The 21,145-nt window shown below is 40.5% G+C and overlaps 1 protein-coding gene and 1 long non-coding RNA gene across 8 annotated transcripts in view; one reads left to right on the top strand and one right to left on the bottom strand.

Annotated features, from left to right (window-relative positions):
- Positions 1-5,115: 5,115 nt before the first annotated feature.
- LOC107207966 lies at positions 5,116-6,125 on the bottom strand. Its single transcript, XR_001523012.1, has 2 exons — positions 6,033-6,125; positions 5,116-5,649 (listed from the first exon to the last, which is right to left on the bottom strand). It is a non-coding gene; the product is annotated as an uncharacterized LOC107207966 (long non-coding RNA).
- Positions 6,126-6,174: 49 nt separating this feature from the next.
- The window catches only part of RABGAP1L (RAB GTPase activating protein 1 like), a 230,193-nt gene continuing 215,222 nt past the window's right edge, over positions 6,175-21,145 (top strand). For 3 of the 7 annotated variants that reach the window (XM_015635757.2, XM_015635755.2, XM_015635754.2), the window contains exons 1-2: positions 6,182-6,270; positions 15,855-15,898. The gene's annotated coding sequence lies outside the window, so the exon portion shown is untranslated. Of the gene's footprint in view, positions 6,271-15,854; positions 15,899-21,145 lie in introns of all 7 variants that reach the window. The other 4 variants (XM_015635758.2, XM_015635753.2, XM_033516280.1 and 1 more) reach the window with 2 other exon arrangements.

Raw genomic sequence — 21,145 nt, 5'->3', positions numbered from 1 at the left:
CTTGGTTCCCTTGGGCTTCTCCAGATCACAGTGGTCTCCTTGGTTCTGCATTGTCTCAATAGACCCTTGGTTCCCTGAGGTTCAGTAGTGTCACAATGGTCTCCTTGGTTCTGTAGTGTCACAATGGCCCCTTGGTTCCATGGTGTCCCTCTGAGACTCAATGGCCCCATGGTTACATGAGGCCCCTCAGTTACGTAAGGCCCCTCTGTGTCACAATGGATGTGTGTCACAATGGACCACTGGTTCCATGATGGCTCCTCTGTGTCACCAAAGACCCTTGGCTTTACTGGGTTATTTAATGTCATAATGCTCTTGTTTCTGCAATGTCACCAGGAACTTTAAATTCTATCAATCTCGAAATTCTCACAATGGACACCTTGGCTCAACTTGGCACAACTGACCTTTGGTTACACGGTGTCCCTGTGTGTCACAATGGAGCATTGATCCATGAGGGCCTGCAGAGTCACAATGGGTGACTTGGGTACACAGGGCACCGCTGTGTCACAATGGTCCTTAGTTTGTATGAGGCCCCTCAGTTTCACCACAGACCCTTGGTTTCATCAGTTTCTTTAGTGTCACAATGGTCTCCTTCATTCTGCTGTGTCACAAGGGACCCTCAGTTCCATGAGTTTCCCAGGTGTTACAACAGCCTCCTTGGTTCTCCAGTGTCACAATGGAGACTTGGTTCCATGAGGTTCCACAGTCTTGCGCTGGACCCTTGGTTACGTTGGGTCCCTCTGAGTCTCTTGGATTTCTGAGGTTCCTTGTTATCACAATGGTGTCCTTATTTCCATTGTGTCCCAATGGACCCTTGGTTCCAGGATAGTCTGCAGTGTCAGAATGGTCTCCTGGCTTCCATTAGGGTCTGAAATGTCACAACAGGCCCTTGGTTCCATGAGGCCCCTCAGTGTCACCAGGGAGCCTTAGTTCATTGAGATTCTACAGTATCACAGGGGTCTCCTTGGTTCCAGAGTGTCACAGTGGACCCTGGGTTCCATGGCACTCCAGTGTGCCACAATGGACACTTGACTCTATGAGGTTCTGTGGTGTCACAATGGTCTCTTTTGTTCCACAGAATCACAATAGTATCCCTGGTTCTCCAGTGTCACAATGGCTCTTTGGTGCCATTGAGGTCCCATAATGTCACACTGGACACGGGGTACCATGAGGGTCTGCAGTGTAACAATGGTCTCCTTGGTTCTGCAGTGTCACAATGGAGCCTTGGTTACATGATGTCCTGAGGTGTCACAATGAATCTTTATGAATCCTAATTCTTCAAGGCCTTTCTATTTCACAATAGACTCTTGATTCCATTGGGATCCGCACTCCCAGAACAGATTCCTTGGTTCCCCAGTGTCGCACTGTATCCCTGGCTCCATACAGCCCCGCAGTGTAACATTGGTCTGCTTGGTTCTGCAATGCCACAATGGCCCGCCTTGGTTCACTGAGGCCTCATAATGTCACAATAGGCACTTAGTTTAATGATGTTTTGAGGTGTCACAATGGTCTCCTTGGTTCTTCAGTGTCACAAACCCTGGGTTCCAAACAGCACTGTGGTGTCATAAGGGACACTTGGTTCTGTGAGGTTCTATAGCAAAACAGTGGTTGCTTTGGTTCCACATTTCACAATGGACCAATAGTTCCATGAGGCCCCGTAGTGGCTCACCCTTGGTTCCTTGAGGTTCTGTAGTGTCACAATGGACGCTTGGTTCTGATGCTTTAAGTTTTAGCTTTCATATTTTCCAGATTCTGTACTGCATTAGTTCATAAGTGAACTTTGTATAAAGTGTTAGCAAGCTCTCCTCACAGTTTAGTTAGACACAACAATCCTTTTGCAGCCTGAGAACCAAGGACACCATTGCAGCTTCAGGCCCCAAAAGTATAAACAACAGCAAACTGAGGATTGCAATCTGGGAGGATGGGACTTCATAACCTGAAGCTGTCACTGGACAATTAACCCCAATATGTAAATGGACCAAAGCTTATAAAAGTGTGAAAACTCGTGACCCGTTGTCTATCTTGGGTGTAGCCTCAGCCAGGCTCTTGTACTGCCCAAGGTGTATCCTGTGAAGGCTTTTTTAATAAATATCTACTTAATTCCTTTAAGTCTGTCTAGCCTCTGTTCTAGGTAGCATCTCGAGGCATTAGTTCCATGTGGCTCCACAGGGTAAGGATGGATTCCTCAGTTCTGCAGTGTCACAAAGGACCCTTGGTTATGCAGTGCCCCTCTGTGTCACAATGATCCATTGGTTCCATGAGGACGCATGGTGCCACTGTGCCTCTGTTCCATCACAAGTCCTTTTGATCCATGAGGTCCTACTATGTCATAGTAGATCTTTGGTTTCATTAGGTTATTTAGTGTCACAATGGTCTCCTTTCACAGTGTCACAATGTCCTCATGGTTCGATGAAGTTCTGCAGTTTCAAAATGGTCTTCTTGGCTTCACAGTGTCAAAATGGACCCCTGCTCCCAAGAATTTCTGCAGTGTCACCATGGTGTCCTTTGTTTCATAGTGTCACAATGGTCTCCTTGGTTCCAAAATGTCAGAATGGGCCCCTGGTTCCATCAGGTTTCACACATCTCCTTGTTTCTATGATGCCCATCAGGGTCACAATTGCCCTTTGGTTCCGTGGGTCCCCAAAACATGGGGGAAGACTATCCTGGGAAGGCTATAGGGGCTTGGAGGAGTGTATGGGTGGGGGGCTGTGTTAGGGCATATGTGGGACTTCTGGGGACTGAGATGTCTGTTTGGGCTATGAAGTCTATAGGGGCTATTGGACTTGTGAGGTCTGTGGAGGCTGTGAGGACTCAAAGGCCTTGGAAGCTATAGGGTGTGTGAGGTCTTTCACAGCTTTGAGTTCTGTGGGGTCTGGGAAGGCTACAGGGGCTATAAGGGCTATGGGGCCTCTTAGGGCTATGGGGTGTGTGAAGGGGTCTGTGAAAGCTGATATGGCACTGTAGGCTTTGAAAGCTGTCAGATCTTGGTGGCCTGTGGCGTTTGTGAGGTCATTCAGGGCTATGGGGGCTGTGAGGCCTGTGGGAGTTTTGAAGTCTGCAAGGACTGGGTGGGCTATGGGTCTTGTGATGTTTGTGAGATCCATGAAGTCAGTGAAGGCTTGTCTTTTCAATTGGACTTTTCAGACGTCCAATTGAATCCCATTCAGTCGTGCTTTGGTACTCAAGGGCAAGTTGTCCAGGCTCCTGGTAGTTCTTTACATTCTCCCCAGATATCTCTGTATCTGAAAGGAGATCCCCAAAAATAAGCATTTCTCTTCAGGAGCTTTTTGAGCAGAAGAATTATTTTGTTCTTGTGTTTGACAGCCTTTTCCTACATTTCAGTAGCACAGTCATGTTTTTTTACAACACCAAATTGTTAAGACATTTTGGGATGCTTGGAATACCTGTGTGTGTGGTAAGGGGTAGATCACAAATCACTGTTGCCTCATTTTCTATTTGTGAACTACCACGAACCAAGATTTTCCATAAAGCAACTGCTTTGTCTCTGTCTGCAGCTCACTTTTTTGCAGCCAATTATTACTCCCAGCTGTGTGCAATATCTTATCACCTTATTGAATTACATCCTCTTTAGCTGAGATCTTTGTTCCAATTCGTCATGATTTGTTCAATTCCAGTTAGGTCTTTCAAAATGATTACAGTGCTCACCTGGACAGGATATCCTCCACAAACATGATAAAAATGTTCCCTATCCTGTTGCCTCACAGAAGCAGTTCAGGACTTGGAATGTAAGCATCTGGAAGACTAACTGCAAAATTAACTTGATACTACCTTTGAGTGCCATTTTCTAAGCATTTCAACCAAGTTTTGTATAGCCAATGCTACTTGAGGCTGCTTGGGAAAGCAGTAGCTGATATATTGTCAGAAGCCTTACTGCAGTCAAGATTTCATAATTTGGGGTTGAGATGTTATTGTTGATTGTTATTAATCTTACCAGCCAAGGCCTTATAATTTGCTTAATACTTTCTTCCAGTAATTTGTCTGATACAAAATAAAGCTGATTTGCCTCTGATTCTTATCCTTTTCTACTTTAGGGCAGGCACTGTTTGCTTTTTGCTGGTTTTTCCTGAGTTCTTGAAGGGAACTGCTAAAAGCCTTCAGATTACTTAACCATTTTTCTAAACGTGTTTTCTAAAATTGCAGATGATTTTTGTAAGCATCTTAAATAAATTGTTTCTTTCCATAGTTTAGCTTGTATGTTTGTGGGTTTGGATGGTAGAATTAATTCTCCTCATAGTGGCTGGTGTGGGGCTGTGTTTTGGATTTGGACTATTCTCTTCCCCTATAAATCATCCGGTTTCAGCTGTTCTTTTCCTTTTTGCCATTATCCAAATATTGTCTGTATATTCTGTACCTTATGTCTCTTTTTTCCTACCTAGGCTTCCTGAACAAACTCTCCATTTCCAATAACCAGTTATGACCATTTATTCATAATTGTGGTTATGAATATAATGATTTTCAGTTTCTCCTGTTTATTACCCACATTCATACACCAGTGCGCTGTGCTGGGTACAGTGCCAAGGATACTTTCTTCATATTATTATTTTTATCATATTATATTTCTCTAATGTAATATCCAGTAAAATAATTTTCCTCCTTTCCCCGAATTCCTCTGCTTTCCCTTGTTGTGGTTTATCTGAACCCGCGTGTGATAAAAGTAATCTATTTACACCATTTATAGACAAATAATAACAATTCTTAAATGGGGAGCTGGCCAGAGAGTCCTAGTTTTTTTGTTGTGGTTTTTTCTTTTTTCTGTGAAATGCTCTCCTTTGCCTGCTTGCCTTGCCAGATTTGAGACAGGTTTTTTATGACAGTTCAGCTCAAAAAAAGACCATGTAACAAACAAACCTTTTGACCCCAGTGACAAGAAAACAACTAAAAATCACTGCCCACATGGGCAGTCTGACTGTCCCAGGGGCAACAGGACACAGCCCACTGGCTTTTATACTAAAGTTGTTTTATTGAAGGCTGTGATCTGACATTCCTTTAGATTTTTCTGAACCACATCTGAAATGGGGAGAGCACAGAGAAGCTGTATAGATGCTGTGGTTAATTTAAATGTAATTTGTTTTATGTGCAATCCAACAAGACAAGCTGTCATAACTTAAACATATTTTATTTAAACATAAACAATGGTGATTTAATTAAGCATAGATACTTACTTTTTAAATATTTGTTTAACCACACCAAACCACTGTCTACAAGTAAACACAATCTACCACTTGGCCAGACCAGGGTACAAAATCTGAAGGCAAACTTAAGTCGTTTTTCTAAAGAGCCCCATGTTTTATAGGCTGCTTCCATTGTCCTTCAGTTGTGGGTGAGGAGTTTGACAGGTTTCAGTGTCTGCCGGATGCTGACAGGTGTGAGTGAAGCATGTATCAAAATAAGCGTGGGCAGCAGCACAGGGGAGGATTCTGCCCCGGTGAGACCCGACCTGCCTCCAGCTCTGGGGTCCCAGCACAGGAAGGACACGGACCTGTTGGAGCGAGTCCAGAGAAAGCACCAGGATGATCAGAGGGATGGAGCACTTCTGCTGTGATGAAAGGATGAGAGAGTTGGGATCGTTCAGAAGGGAAAAGAGAAAGCTTTGAGGTGACCTAGTTGCATCCTTTCAGTACCTGAAGGGAACTTAAAGAGAGAATTTATTTACAAGAGCATGTAGTTACAGGACACAGAATAATTGTTTACCACTAGAGAGCAGGGTTAGATCAGATATTAGGAATAATTTTTTCCCTGTGAGGGTGGTGAGGCCCTGCCACAGGGTGCCCGGAGAAGCTGTGTCCGCCCCATCCCCGTAAGCGTCCAAAGCCAGGCTGGACTGGGCTGGGACCAACCTGTCTAGTGGAAGGCGTCCCCGCCCATGGCAAGAGGGTGGAATGAGATAGTCTTTAAGGCCACTTCCCACCCAAACCATTCTATCATTCCGTGTTTCAGAGGGACATTCCCATGGGGCCGCACAGGACTTCAACACCGACAAGAAAGCAGGCCGAGCCGGCCGCTGCGCCACTCACCCCTCGCTCTCCTCAGGGAGCACCCAGCCACCACGGGCTCCCGGCGGGGCTGTCCCCGCTGAGGGCGGGTGCCGTCCCTCCTTCCCTCCCGCCCTCACGCCGTGTCAGCCGTGCGCGCGCACCCGCCCGCCCTCTCGCCGCCGGAATGTGGGCGACGCTGTCCCGGCCCTGAGGCGTCTGCGCGGCCCCGCCGGGCTGGAGGCAGCGGCAGCGCGGGGAGGACGGCCCGGCTGCACCGGTGAGAGATTGGGACTCTGCCCCGGGCCTGCCCCGCCGGGGCGAGCGGAACAGAGCGGGTGTCGTGAGGGGCGCAGGCGGGAGGTCGCCGCTCCCTCAGGAGAACGGGCGCGGGAGGAGAGGGAGCCGCCGGCCCACCCTGTGTGACGGGTGATAGTGCCCGGTGACCTGAGGTGGCTCCTCCGCTGGCCGCGGGCCCTCAGGGCGGCGGGGGCGCGGGGTGATGGTCCCGCTGGTTCGTGGTGTTTGGTGTTTGTCCGTGTGTGTGGAGTTCCCTGGCCGGTGGCGCTCCGGGAGGAGAGGAACTCGAGCACAGTGCAGGATTTAAAAAATAAAGTTGTTTTCGTGGTCAGGAAAGTGAGAGCGCTATGGAAGCGCTCATCTCTCTGCCTCCTCCGCGGGAAAAGTGAAGTCACTTCCCAAGAGCCCAGACTAGCAAACTACTGTCCTAAATCTGTGCCGTCTGCATGCGTCAGATTCATCTATGGTTTTTTTCGGGTTTTTTTGTTTGTTTTTGTTTTTTTCCCTGGTGGTTTGTTTTTCTGGTGGTTTATTGTTTTTAAGCCCTCTTCCACTGTCTCCCGACCTGTGAACTGGTACAAAAATTCTTTAGATAAAAGTACTTGAAAACCTGCTGATACAGTCTGAAGCAGGTACGACACTGAATGTAATGGACTTGGTGACTCCTCGTGTCTGGAGTTCCTGCAGTGTCGTGTGTACTTTGCCCCGGCTGTCACTCTCTCAGAGCTGTGCTAAGACTGCGTGGTTTGACAGTGCCGTGAATAGGTCATATCCTACCACATTTCACAGCTGTGTGCGTGTGTGTACCCATCCGGTGTGTACCTAAGGGGGGGGAAAAAGATTCAAAATGTCAGCTCTTCTTTAAAACAGAGCAAAATCTAGTGACAAATAAGAATTAACTTGCTCAGGTAAATGTTGCTCGTCTCTCTCGCTGTCGAGCTCTAGTCTCAGAACTGCGTTGTTTTTCAGCTAAAACTTTCAGAAAGGCAGGTGTGCTTTCAGTTTCCAGAGAGACATCTTGTTGACTCGTACAGGCAACATTTTGTTATCCCTTTAAATGCAGAAAAGGTACTCTGACTTTATTTAACCAAATCGCTATGATATAGACCAAATCTTGGCTGTCTGTCTGACCAGTCTGGCTCCAGATTGTATGAAGGTTTACTAAACGTCACAGGTTGGTTCTGCAAATTATGCCTCTGCCTAGGTTTTAACTAGGATTGTAGCTAACTCTGTTTATGTGGGTTAGAGGGTAATAATTGTATGATTAATAACTTACTTTGTAGTTTAAACTTGAAAAGACTACAAATACAGTAAGCACAAATTGACTCCAGTGTTTTAAGAATGCTGCCAGTGAGTGTAATAATTATATGATTAATAACTTATTTTATAGTTTGAACTTGAAAATACTCAAAATACAGTTACAGTAAGCACAAATTGACTACAGCATTGTAAGAATGCTGCCAGTGAGTGTCCAGAGGGGAGCCAGCACCAGCTGATGAGCCGCAGAGCTCAGTGAGTGACAGAGCCTTCCACTACTTCCTTCTCTTTTCGGCAGAGGTGGGAAATCATGCTGGGCTTGTTTTGTTTTATTTATTTGATTTTTAAAATAACTGCTTTTTTTCTGAAAGGACTCTGGGGCTGTGAACAACTTGGCTGTAAAAATTGCTCTGCACTGTTTGCTTTCAAGTGGTCACAGTGAAATATATTGCTTGGTTAAAAATAGCATTCCATCTTTTAAAAAGTGATTCACAGATTAAGATTTGGTGATTAGTAAGGGGATTGCAAATTTTTATATTTATATATTTATATTTATTATAATTTAAATTTTAATTTATAATGTGGCTCTCTTGTGTTTGTGGTGTACCCCCTAGTATTTCAAGACAGTCTGAGTTGTAGCTGCTCCTTCCCTTCTCTCATCAAAGGGACTTCCACAGCCAGGAAGTGAGTAAAAAGAACTAATCTGGTTAAAAAGATGTGCTTCTACTTCTTCTTCTTTTTTTTTTTTTTTNTTTTTTTTTTTTTTTTGTGTTCCCTGAGGTACTCTGATTACAACAACTTCCTGACCCAGCTCACTTGCCCAGCCATGTGGACATTGGCTCAGTCCAGAGGAGGAAGTCAAGTGTTGGTAGGGGAGAGAGTGGAACAATCACAGGTGTTGTGATGCTCCTTACAGGGAGCTGGCTTTATGGTCAATAAGGCATATGGCAGAAGCCAGTGCTGCTAGAGGAAGCTACACTGTGAGTTTGATTGACTTAAGCTGCTTGTGGTGAAGGTAACAATGATAGTAAGGGTGGTGACTCTTTTTTTTTTCTGCCAGTACTGTCTTAGATTGATTATGAAGCCATGGTGTAACTTCTTATTTACTTCTGACAACATTAAATGATCTCAAGAGCCATCTCTGTGTCTCTGTTCTTCCATGGGCCCACAGAAACTGCTGTGGTTTTCTTCTCTCTCCTTTGTTCGTCTGTTCTGCTCTCTGAACTTTTTGGTGAGTTCTTAATTTCAGAGAGTGATCTCTGCATTGTTAGGGGGTTTTGTAAATTTATTCAGCTCTCATTTAAAAATAATTAGTTGTATATTGCTATTACCTCTGCTGTAATAGGAAGGCTATTTCAAACTTGACTGACCTTACTAATTACACACTTTTTGATTTCTAGTCTAGATTAATTTGTCATGGGATTATACTCATTTTATGCATGCAGTGGACTGATAGGTTTTATTGGCACTTGATCTTGCTATCAAAAAAAAAGCGCTTTTAACAAAAAGGTTGCAAAAATGTGTGGAAATACACCATGGAAGGTTTGTTTTCTCTTTAGGCCACCAGGTACACTAATCATTTCTGTAATAATTCTCAGATTCTCCCCATGAATTTTAATCATGACCTATTAGGTGAGAATTAAAATGCACCTTTCAGGCATTAACATTGAGCTTCCTGGAGGTGCCCTTTTAGTGAAGGTTAAGTTGTTTTCAAGTATATTTTGCTCAGATGTGTTTTTTGAAATTCATATCTTCGGCAGTTTGTTCCAGTCTCAGTCTTACTCTGTCATATTGGTACAGCTGTTGGAAGAGCCATAATTGTAACCTGGATCACAGAGTCTTAGTCCATAAACAAAGACTGACATGTTTTAAATTTATTTATGTCACCTTTTACCTGTATTCTTAACTTTAAACAGAAACAAAACCAATGTGTTCATTATTAGAAAACCTCTGTGGCTTTTAAGGTGCTTATTTAAATCTGCTGTCAGGATGTTTCCAGGGAGGACTTTGTGAAGCTGATAAACTAGTTTGTTGGGTGTGGGTGTTTGTAAACAGAACATAAATACATAAATGGGGTTCCAAAATCTGCTTAGTAAAATAGATTGCTCTGAGAGGTAAGGCACTTGTAGAAAATATCTGTTAGATTGTGTCTGTTGTGGAATATTTCTTAATCTTTGGAAAGAGTAGCAAAGACAGCTGTCTTTCTAATGTGTCTGAGTGGACAGAGGGAAAAAGTTTTTGCCACAAAATGAGATGGGTCACAGCCCTCTGCTTTCCTGCTCGTATCATCCCTGTATCATGAGTTAAGATATTGAAGAAGGTGTGGGTCTTTTTAGATCAAGTAAGCTTGAAAGTGCACAGTTTTTCTGATGCTGAAAACATGTTCCCTGGTTGAAGGGGAAGTGCAGCAGTAGAAAGGGAAGAAGTTGCAATGACAAGAAGATAAGATATATGTACATATCTGTGTACAACACTGTCTGTAGACTTACTGTATGAACAGGAAAATTGGAATTTTGAAATACATGATAACAAGTAATAAACCTGATGCAAAACCTGCTGAAAGAAAGTTTTTAATATAGAATAATTGGCACGTCAGAGAGTAAATTCTTCAAACAGAATCATTTAGATTGGAAGTGGCTTCTGGAGGTCATCTAATCCAACTTCCTGCATATATTAAAGCAGGAGTAATTTAGATAAGATTGTTCCAGCCTTTAACACCTTTCTAGGTAATCTGTTTCCACATTTGACTGCACTCAGTGATTTTTTTTCTTTCCTCTCTCCCTTTAAGATAGTTGAAATTTACTTTCCAATTTGTGTCTGTTGCTTCTTATCATGTCAGTGTCCATCACCTAGAAGAGTCCAGGTCTCTCTTTCAGTAGAGAGCTGACTGTAATAAGGATTCTATAGAGCTCTTTTCTTGACCAGATTGTGCAAACTCAGTTCCATCAGCCTCTCATTGTACACCATGTGCTGCTGCCATCTGGCCAGCCTGGCCACTGGACATGCTCCAGAGTGTCTGTGTGAGTCCTGTACCGGGGAGCCCAAACCTGGCTGCACTGCAAACACGGTGCTGAACAGAGGGGACTCATCCTTGCCTGGACCTGCTGCCTGGACTCCTGCAAACAGCCCACGCTGTGCTCAGCTGCCTTTGCTATCATGATGTGCTGGTGAGTTGTTTCCAAAATTTTGTCTGCTGGGATCTCCAAATACTTTTCTGAAAAAGTCACTTTTTATCTTGTTTGTGTTCAGCCCATCTTGTCTTGGGAGGTTGTTCTGTCACTGATACAGGACCCAGCACTTGCCTTCACTGAACCTCACAAGGTCTTGCTAGTGCCTTTCTCCAGCTTGTCCAGGTCCCTCTGAGTAGGAACTGACCACTCCTCCCACTTTGGTGTCATTGGAAACTTACTGAGGATGCAGCCTGTCCCATGATCTAGATGATTAATAAAGACATTGGTGCTACCGCTGGTTTCAGAGGTGATCCCCAGGGGATGTGACTGCAACTGCTTGGATGCAACTTGGTACAGCTGGTGGCTGTTCTTTCAGCTCAGCAATCCAGGCAGATTCCCAAACAATTCACTTATCCAAAGCCTGTCTCACCAGTTTGGTTGTAGAGATACTGTGGGGGACTGTTGATAATGGCCTTCTGTGTTCAGTGCTCTTCCATTATCTGCTAAGCCAGTTGTCTCCTTGCAGTAAGCTTTTGTGTTCATCAGGCATCAGTTGTCCTTGGTAAGTCCATGCTAACCATTACCTGTCATCTTTTGCTTCTTGAGCAGAGGGATCCCTTCCAGGAGGATTTGCTCTGTTCTCTCACAGGCTTAGGTTAGGCTGGCTGATCTGTAGTAGCCTGGATCCTCCTTGCTCTTGAAATTGGTTGTGATATTTGCCTTTTTTCTGGTCAGAAGGAACCTCACAGTCTCATTGCCTTTCAAAAAGTGGTAGTGTGGTATTTCAGCTACACTGGCTGACTTCCTCAGGATTCTTAGATACAGCCCATCTGGTTACAGAGATGGTATGTTTCCGATTTCCTGTAGTGCTTCCAAACTTCATCTTTCTTTTTTGGAGGGAACTTCTTAGTCCAGCAGACACCTACTGGGCTTGGGGGTCTAGAAGGCTTCTGAGTTGACCTTGATAGTGAAAACTAGGGCAAAAAAAGGTACATGTCATCCTTTCCCCTGTACTTTATTAACAGGTGACTTGTTCCACTGAACACAGAGAGCACGTCTTCCTTACCTTTCCTTCTGCTGCCAGTGTTGATTTTTCCTAATGCCATCCTAAAGCCTGTGTCTTTGTGCTGCTCTTGGGTAGCTTCTCCAGCATCTGCCTGCTGGGTGCTTGTGAAGCAGAGGTCAAAACTTTTCTATCTGTAAATATGTAAAACTTCAAAATTAGTTGAAGTGTTGATTAATGAGTGATTCTTACCTCAGCTTGTGGTTAAATGGAAGATGTCAGTCAAGCAAGCAGCAAGAATTAACCAGATCTTGTATGAGGGGGTAAGTCCTGCCTGACATGTAGAGTGCAGCTTCTACCAAGGAAGCAAAGCAGTGAGAAAAATGATCCATATATTTTTTATTTTTTATTCAATTTCTTCCCCCCATCACTGAAATAACTAACTCCACATAGAAATTTACAGCTTCAATGTATGCCCTTCCCCTTTTATTGAAAAGATGTTAATATTTAACAGCAAGATGGGTGGATAAATACTTGATGCCATCTGTACAGAAATGCTTCCAGTTGGAATTAATTTAATTATTTTCTGCTGATGTATGAATCCATTTTAGAAATCATTGGGATAAACTAGAATTTTGGAAATTGAAGCATTTTTTATTCCAGAGAAATAAGGGAATGAGTTTTTGAGTTACAATCTGTGTAGACAGACAGTCTGAAACACAGTTCTTGGTTAGCTTAAGCCCTCTGCATGTGCTTGATGTATGTCCTACAGTTTCCTAGCTGGTGTAAGTGTGATTTGTGCTGATGACTCAGTGGTATCAAGGTAAAGCCTTGGATATGTGAGTTACTGGTGGCTGTTCTCTCCGAATAGGACTTTGGTATCTGTTTGGAAATACCCTTTTTAGCATGATTGGGAGTTCTAAGGTGTTTTCTGCTACAGTAGAAAGATTTTGAAGTGGAGTTACAATTTGATGCAAAGCAGTACACATTAACTGTGGTAATTAATGGTAAAGTTATAATCTGCATATTTGCCTTCATGTGTGATCGTTCATTTACATTAGGCTACTAGCAAACTTAAATAGTAAAGCTCATTACTAACGGTGGACAACTTCCTGTCTTAATTGCTCAAATTCTTGGTATCTCCCATGTGATTTCTAACTACAGAAGGAAAGGTAAAAGGGCAGAGGAAAGTGAAAGGTGTTTTTAAGAAGCAGGTAACTGTCAGAACAGGATTTCAGGCAGTGAATGAATCTAATAGTGGATCTTGAAGGCCATTTGCTAAATGGCTGAGTAAGGTTTCTATGTCACTCTTGGGCTTAGAAGTGAAATAAGTTGGTTGCTATTATGCAGTATATCAGTGACACAGGTGAGGAATGAAATCCGTGTGAATGTGACTGACAACAAATTCCTTTCTTAGCATGTACTATAAAACTTGTGTAGTATTAATTCTTTTAATGAAAGGAGTCAGTTTTGAGTAACCAGTCATGAACAATCCATGGTCGTCTCTTGCAGGCAAATAAACAGTGCTCTCAGAATGTCTCATACATTTTGTGTGTATTTATTTATTTATTCTTTCATCACCAAAAGCTCTGTATGTTGTATTGCAAGGTGTGATGGTACAAGTTGCCAGAAGACAATTAGTAATTACGGAATAGTCTTGAGGTTGCACTTCTTTTCAGTGGTAAGGGATGCCTAAACCTCTGACTTTCAGGGTGTTGAACTAAGTTGAGTAGCTGTGCTTTCAGTTCAAGTATTGCTGATCTTTCTGGTTAGGTCATGCCTGTTGTACATACCTTAAGTCACACAACCAGATTTTTTTGGGGTAGAAAGCAAATTGCAGATTCTGATCTCTTGCAGTTGTCCATGGATATGACTTAATTTTTAGTTTTGCAAGGAAAAGGAATGGGAGTTGAGGTTTTGTCCAAGAATCTTACTCAGAGGATTGACTTTTAGTGTGTGCTAATGGTACAGTTAATTTTGATAGTCTTTGCTACTGTTCAGGGAAATGGATCCTGTTCTGGTAAATTTGTTTTCATTTTAACCAGAAATTAATTTTCTTCCTCAGTTCCCCACAATAGTTATTTGAGAAGTAGTTACATTTGAATACTTTGCTTTTCTGTTCAGTACAATTACTACTCATGTAGTGTTACAGCTTCAGAGTGGTGTAAGAGTGGCATGCTTCCATGTGGGTTTGAGCATTTTGGTTATAAATTCTGTAGCAATTTGCCTTTTCTGAAGTTCCTTCAGTGGAAAATAGTTTAAAGAAGTTTGATTTAAATATTTTAACTTGATTACTGCACTTTGCAGAGATCTAGTGTCTTGTTATTTGCTATTTGAGCATAGTAAGTAAGACAGTTCTAATTTGTACTTCTGTTGCCTATGCAAAATATGACTTTTTTTCTGAAATTAGACACAATGGTTTTGCTGAGATCCACGGATCTATTGCAGTACACAAATTTGTAAGAATATAAATACATGTTTGTATTTTTAGCAAATACATTTCAGTTTAAAAAGGATGCATGTGTTATTTTTCTCTCTGTTTTCTAACTCCTTATTCTCATCCCAAGATTTTAATTAAGGGCAAAGGTTATGCTGTGTCTTTTCAGTGCTCAGGCTTCTGTAGGCAAATCAGTATGAAAATAAAATGCAAATATTCTTAATCTAGTGCTTTGTGTCTCCCTGTGTGTATTTAGATGTAAAATACAAGGTCCAGAATTTTAGTTTAGAAGTTGGTGGAGAAATTTAATAGCTGGCTAAAATTTGAAAATAATTTGGATTTTTTTTTCTTTGTATTTAAATAAGATATTGGTGTATTTACATTTATTAAGAGTTTGAATGCTGCAAGCTGGTATTTCTTTCCTTAGAAGCTTGAAGTTTTTTAATTAGCTGTTACTGAGAAACAAAGACTAGATTATGATTTAGACTGACTAATCTGAAATGCATGTGGCAGAAAATGGATTCTTTTTTATTTGTTCTGTAAACCCTTCATTTTATTTTGTTCCACTAGTGTATACTTTCATTATTTCCTGTTGTTTTGAAGAGAACTCTCAAATAACTGGTTGGTGGCAGTGCTGCATAGCTGCCCCTGGTGCTGGCTGCTCAGTTTGGTCTGTGTTGTGTGCATTGTTGTGCTCACTTTGGTGCTTGTGTAGTGAAGTGTGATCCTAGCAGAGAAGGTAGGAAGATTTACTTCTTTTTAAAGGCCATTTTTCAGCTCCTGCATCTCTCAGATACTGCAGAAATCTGTGTAGTTTTTAAGTAGCATCATCTTCTGCTTGAAGTTAAGTGCTTGTGAGCACAGGAGTGCAAAACAGCAGTGGAGTTGAAAGAGAACTTTGTGTGTGCCAGCAGTTTTTTTCAGAGAAAAACTTCAGCTGGAACTTGGGTCAGGCAGTCTGGTGAAGACTGGCCCTTGGAAACATTGGTCCCTTCTGTTTATGCAGACAGTTTGTGTTTGCTCATAGAGGTACACTCATACCATAAGAGGTGTTTTTAACCCTGCCATACTTGATCCTAATTGTTAAAAATCAGTGTTGGCAGGATAAACTTGCAAGAAGTCAGGAACTGATAACTACAATTATTCTTGGACATAACTGTTAAACAATTCTGAGGAAACAAGTAAGGAATGGAAGTCAGTAACTGATTTGTACATTGTTTTGAAAGTTAAATCTTACTGTTTGTTCCTATTAGATGTGTATAAAAACTGTGAGGGGAGAGGGGAAATGAGTTGATCAAAATGTCCAAGAAAATATTTTGTCGTTTCAAAACAGTAATGTGAGGTTGGAAGTTCTCCATAGTTGTTTGGAGTGATAATTTCCATTTGACTCTTATAGCTTCACCTTTCTGATTCTTTTCTTTCATCACACTGAGACATCAGTAAGATAGACTGAACATAAAAGGGCCAGACCACTAAAGTGTGGCTTAGAATCGAGCTTTTGATAGTAGCCAGAGAAATCAAAGGGTATAATAAGATAAATGCAAGTGGTCCTTGTTCCAGCAGTCTCCCCAGTTTCTCTCTCTGGCCTTTGTGATTCTGTTTTCTTATTTTATTATTTACTATTTTATTGTATTTATTTTAAATAGAATGATTATTTTATTATTTATTATTTTTGTTTATTTTCTGTTTTCTGGCAGTAATTGAGCTCCAGGGGTCTTATTGGGGAGAATGGAAAGAGCAGGTGAGTTATTGTGTACATTTTCCAGGAAATTAATGTGTGGTGCCACAGCAATTCTAGATTTGCACAGTGCAGTTGTGCAGTTTGTTATCATTGGTTTCGCATTCAAACCTTCACATTCAGGTTTGGATTCCTTGTATTGAAAATACTTTACTTACTCCATGGTTTGTTCCTGGTGGAGCAGCACTGATTGAGCCTTTGGTAGTTGTAATCTCTTAACTGAGTATTTGATATTTCAGTAGCTTGTCCTTAACACTCTCTCTCACTTAAAGGAGACAGGGTATGATGCTGAAAACAAGGTTATGGAAAAGATAGGTTTAATATAACCACATCATAGAGCATGGCCTTTTGTCCTGCTTCACCTTTCTATGATTTTTTTACTTTTAGATTAGCTGCCTGCAGCTTCCTCTCTTTGTTTCCTTAAGTAAAAGTATTTTGTGGAAGTATTCAGTATGTAAACGTGGATAGTTGGTTTTCATATCTACATTTAATGAAAACCATGCATCATTTATGTTGAAACTGATGGTCCAGTGTGGTAATATTTGGGAAGATCTCTGAAACTTTGAGAGAGAGACTCTGATTAAAAAAAAGGAAAGGAAAAAAGGCATAGTAAACACAGATTTTTGACTTCTCATGTCTTCTTTTATGCAATCAAGTGAATTTATCAAGCTAGAAATACAATGAAACACTTAAAATTCAAACTGCTCTGGATAGCCTGCCTCAACAGATAGGTACTGGGTTTGTTGGCTAATATGAGACAAGAAAATTGCATCAAGAAAATTAATGACTTCTGCTGTATTTTTTGCAAGATTTTTTGCAGTTACAATATAAGCAACTATACTGTATTATTTTAGATGTATTTCCCCAGCAAAAGCTTACTCTGATTTTTATAGACTGTTGTAGATTAACCTGAGGCTTAGGCCAAAAATAATCCACAAGATTCATTCAGTATTTTAAGTGTGGTTTGTAAGATCTACATAATGGTAATCTGGAAAAGAGGCCAAGTTTATGTATTAGAAAAAAAAATTAAATATAGAGCCATTTTTCTTTGAGCCCAGTGGTAGTTTAATCCTAAGAAGGATCTGAGAAGTCTTTTTTTGCTTCTAACATAGATTTTGTCTTTTATAGCAATTCTATTTACTAATTTTGATTACTAGGAAGAAAACTGCAAAAGCAAATTAAAAACTTTCATTGGCAGCCCCATATTAATTGATCTATTGAAACCTTTTCTTTCCTGTAATCATTACATGAAGGTGTATTTTTGAGTCTCTTCTATCATACTTTGAGATGTATTTGTTAGTTTCAAGGAATTGAAGGTAACTGCAGGTAGTGCAATGGAAACATCTTTGTATAACTTTTTCAAATACTTGCTCACCTAGATTTGAAGGATACTTTGTTTAGGTCAAGTTTTGGGGATTTTTTGGTCAGAATTACAAAATACTCTTAATTGTTTATTAACTTCATGAGCAAGTTTTTGTATAGGGATTATTTGATTGCTTTCATACTACTTTTCAAGCTGTATTTCTTACTTGAATTACAGAATGAATTTGAAATAATTTGATTAGTGAATTCGATCACATGGAGAAATCACCTCAACAAACACACTGGCATTTAAAAAACCAGTAAATTTCTTTCAGTTAAGGAAGATTCACATAATTCCTTGGTACTTGTAATCCAGAAGCTTTCATATGCACAGCTCATGCCAGTTCCTAGAAGAGTTGAACTAATTTGGAAGACTTTTCACAGTGATTGAATGTTGAGGCAAAACCTTGGTTTTTCCTTTTTTTGATCAATGTAATGAGCAAAGTGGCTTGCTTCTTCAGACTTCAAATGGAAAAAGCAAAAAACCAGAAAATTAAAGAAAGCATTTACCTTTTTTATTATAGTATGATTAGAGGGACAGAGTGATGTGTTATTACTAGGTTTATCTGATTACTTATTGACCTCTTCTTACCAATGGAAGATCATCTTTCTGTTAAGGAAATGGACTTACTGCCTTTTATGAATTTCCATTCTCCATTTTCTAAGACCTGTCAAGGCCTTTGGAATTAACAACATAGCTGCATTGTGGAATATATTTATGAAAACTTGCCCTAGCAATGTGAAATGCCAGCAGGTAAGTTGTGACATGTGGAGTGTGTTGAGAATTCACTGGTCAAATAAAAATTAGAGTGGTAGCTGAACCGGTGCACTTCATCATACCTAGAACTGGGAGGGACAGTGGTTAGAAAGAGGATCATTTGATGTGGCTTTTCGTTGTCATGCACTTTGTTCTGTATTTCTCAGCTTCAAGTAGGTAACTTTCAGAAGGTTTCACTTGGTCTTTAAAATAACTATGGTTTCTCTCTCCATCTTTTCATGTTACCTCTTAATATTTAGATGTTCAAGTGACAATGTAAAATCTCAGCTTCTAACTTAAAGGGTTTTAAATATATGTGAAAATTTATTTTAAATGTAAATAGAAATGTTTATTTTTAACTTAGGTGCGAGTATTTTGTTTTTACCAAGAAGCTTGGTTTTGTTTCATATTACAATGGAAGAGGGGTTTGTGCCTCTTAAGTATTGGGGACACTGTTGAAACTAGTTTTGATACAACAGCAGTAGAAGTCTAGATATAGCTGTGAAATTAAAACTCATAGTCTTTGCAATTTTGGAAAATCTGTGATTGAACTGTGGAAAAAGCTCCTAGTGTTACTAATTTACAATTTGTGTCTGCCTTGGACAGCTATTAGAATGAAAGACGTAAGATCAGTAATCTAAAGAGAATGAGATTAGAAAGGACCATGAAACATTGTCTAGTCCATCCCACAAGTCAGGGCTGTGCTGGCTGCAGGTTAACAGCTTCTGAGAAACACTGTCAGCAGTTGGTGCTATAAAGGTACCTAAGGAGCTTCAGAACAAAACATTTTGATTTCAGCTTAAATCTGCAAAACATGAGATTCCCAGAATGCGTGTTGCAAACCTCAAGGTAATAATTGTCATAACTTCCAATTCTGGCTTGGAAGAGTGAGGATTTTACTGACCCTGAAGGCAGTTGGTGCAGGGCAGTGAATCAGGATTTCTGGTGGGTTTCAGTGACGTTGTGACACAGGATAAGGCGCTTGTTTGGCACGGGCAAGGAAGGACTGGTGCCTGGGATCACTGCTGCCTTGTCTCATACTGCTCTTCCATATGGGCTCTTTTGCTCTACATCATGTAATTATTTCTGGACATAGTAGCATGTGGAGAAAATTCCTGGTTGAAATACTCAATTTATTTAATGGACAGAGATTGTTCCATTGACTGCATTAGACCAACACTGTTATTTTTACAGTTAGGGAATAAACCATTAAATAATCTCCTTAAAACAAGGATTGCATTATGCTGCTTCTTTCCTCTGGAATATAGGTCATTATATTTTTGAGTGATGATACAGTTCGGTAACTTGGCTGGTGGTTGGTTTCAATTTGAATGCTGCCTGCAAGCATCATGTAGCAATGACAAAAAAAGCAACTTGGGTTTGCCAAACTCCAGCTTTGAAAAATTTCAAACTCTTATTTGCTACTTTATATTTTCCAAAGTTAAAAATTAATTATTGGCTGCAGAAATGAAAATGTTACTTTTCAGTTGGTGTCAGGGAAACCATGTGAAAGTGTACTAGAGTTGCTTTATCCTTGAGGCAGGATGAGCTACTGCTTTAATGAGTAATCCTGTTTGCCAGAACTTGATGTATAAAGTGTGGTTTGTTGGTTTATTTTTGTTTTTAATATGATAAATGTAATGACTGGTAACATCTCTGTAGAATAGCTAAAAAACACTTATCTCTTATACTCTTTGGAAGGGAATAAATAGAGAGGACAAAGGTTTTTCTCTTAAAGTGGCTGAAAATAAAATATATTTCCTTAGGTTGGTTAAAAATGAATTGGATTAGATTAGCTTGCATCAGGTATACTTTTAATCATTTTAATCAGCATGAATCAGTCTGTGGCAGCAAGAGGCAAGTGTGCTTGTGTGCTCTGTGCTCCTACTCATGTCTCTTCTGCCTGTAGACAAATCTTAGGCTGGAAAATTTGTTTAAATAATTGTTCAAAATAATGCCACCAACCTTTTTTTTAACTTTGTTTTGTTTAAGGTGTAGCTTGCTATCCATGACTCCTGCTTGCTCAAATTGTACAAGTAAACAGAAAGAAGCCCCCAGTGTGCTGGGAGGCTGCCTTTGTAGCCAGTAGCTTTCCTGACATGCTTTCACTTACCTGGCATTTCATCCTGTGCTCATGATGCTTCTGCCACCAAATATGTACATTTTAGGGGTTGAGATCAGGGGTTTGTTTGTTTTTTCAGTTTGCCTCACTTGAGTCGTGCTCCAGCTCAGTACTAACTATATGCCCACCGTTCCTCTGCAAGGGTTCTTCACCTCAGTGGTTTTAACTTTAAGCTGAATAAAAGCAGTATTTTTTACCTCAAACAACTCCACACTATGACTGTGTAATATTTAAGTGGTTCAGTGGGTTATGTGTGACACAGAGATTCAAGTCAGGAAAGCTGGTTCTCTCCAGTAAATGTCTCAGTACTCACACTGAGGCTGCTTATCATTTATTTGAGGAGATATGTTTGTATGTTTTTGAAGGAGAACAGACGTTTTCTTGTTTGTGTAGTTCTCTTTTGATTCTGTTTTCCTTAAATTGCTGTTCTTTAGCTATGAGATTTGAAGTGTAAAAAGAATCTGGAAAAACCTCTGTATCTAGGCACCCGGTACAACAATTCCAAATAGTCTGCCATCATGAACAGACTAATTATTTGCTTTTGGCTACATAATGGAGGTTTGCTTTCTCAGAGGAGACAGTGTTGCCAAAATAAGTCAGTGGTTACTTTCTAGTTGTGGGGTTTTTTCTTTATTTTTTCTGGGTTTGTTTTGTTTTGTTGTTGTGTTTTTTAATTTGGAAAGATTTTTGTTCTTAACAATTATTTCCTGGAAATAAAAAGGATTTTTTATGTACATATATGTATGTGTTTAAAATATAGTGATACAGCTCTGTTGCTTATTAAGTTGATTTTATTCTTGGGAAATAATAAGCCAAATAAATGTGGTTTTTTTTTTCCATTATTGCTTTACATAGTGTTTCACTGCCAGAGATAAGACTGGGAAACAATTTATGGGTAATACAACAGTTTTTAGTATGAGCACAGAGACAGTTTCTCATAGAAAGATTACACAAAGAGAAGCTGAGATTAAAGTTGAAATTAAAATTGTGGTCCTGTTGTGGTCAGTGA

The sequence above is a fragment of the Parus major genome, chromosome 8 (assembly GCF_001522545.3).
Source record: "Parus major isolate Abel chromosome 8, Parus_major1.1, whole genome shotgun sequence".
Lineage (NCBI taxonomy): Eukaryota > Metazoa > Chordata > Aves > Passeriformes > Paridae > Parus > Parus major.
This window is presented reverse-complemented; position numbering and strand designations above follow the sequence as displayed.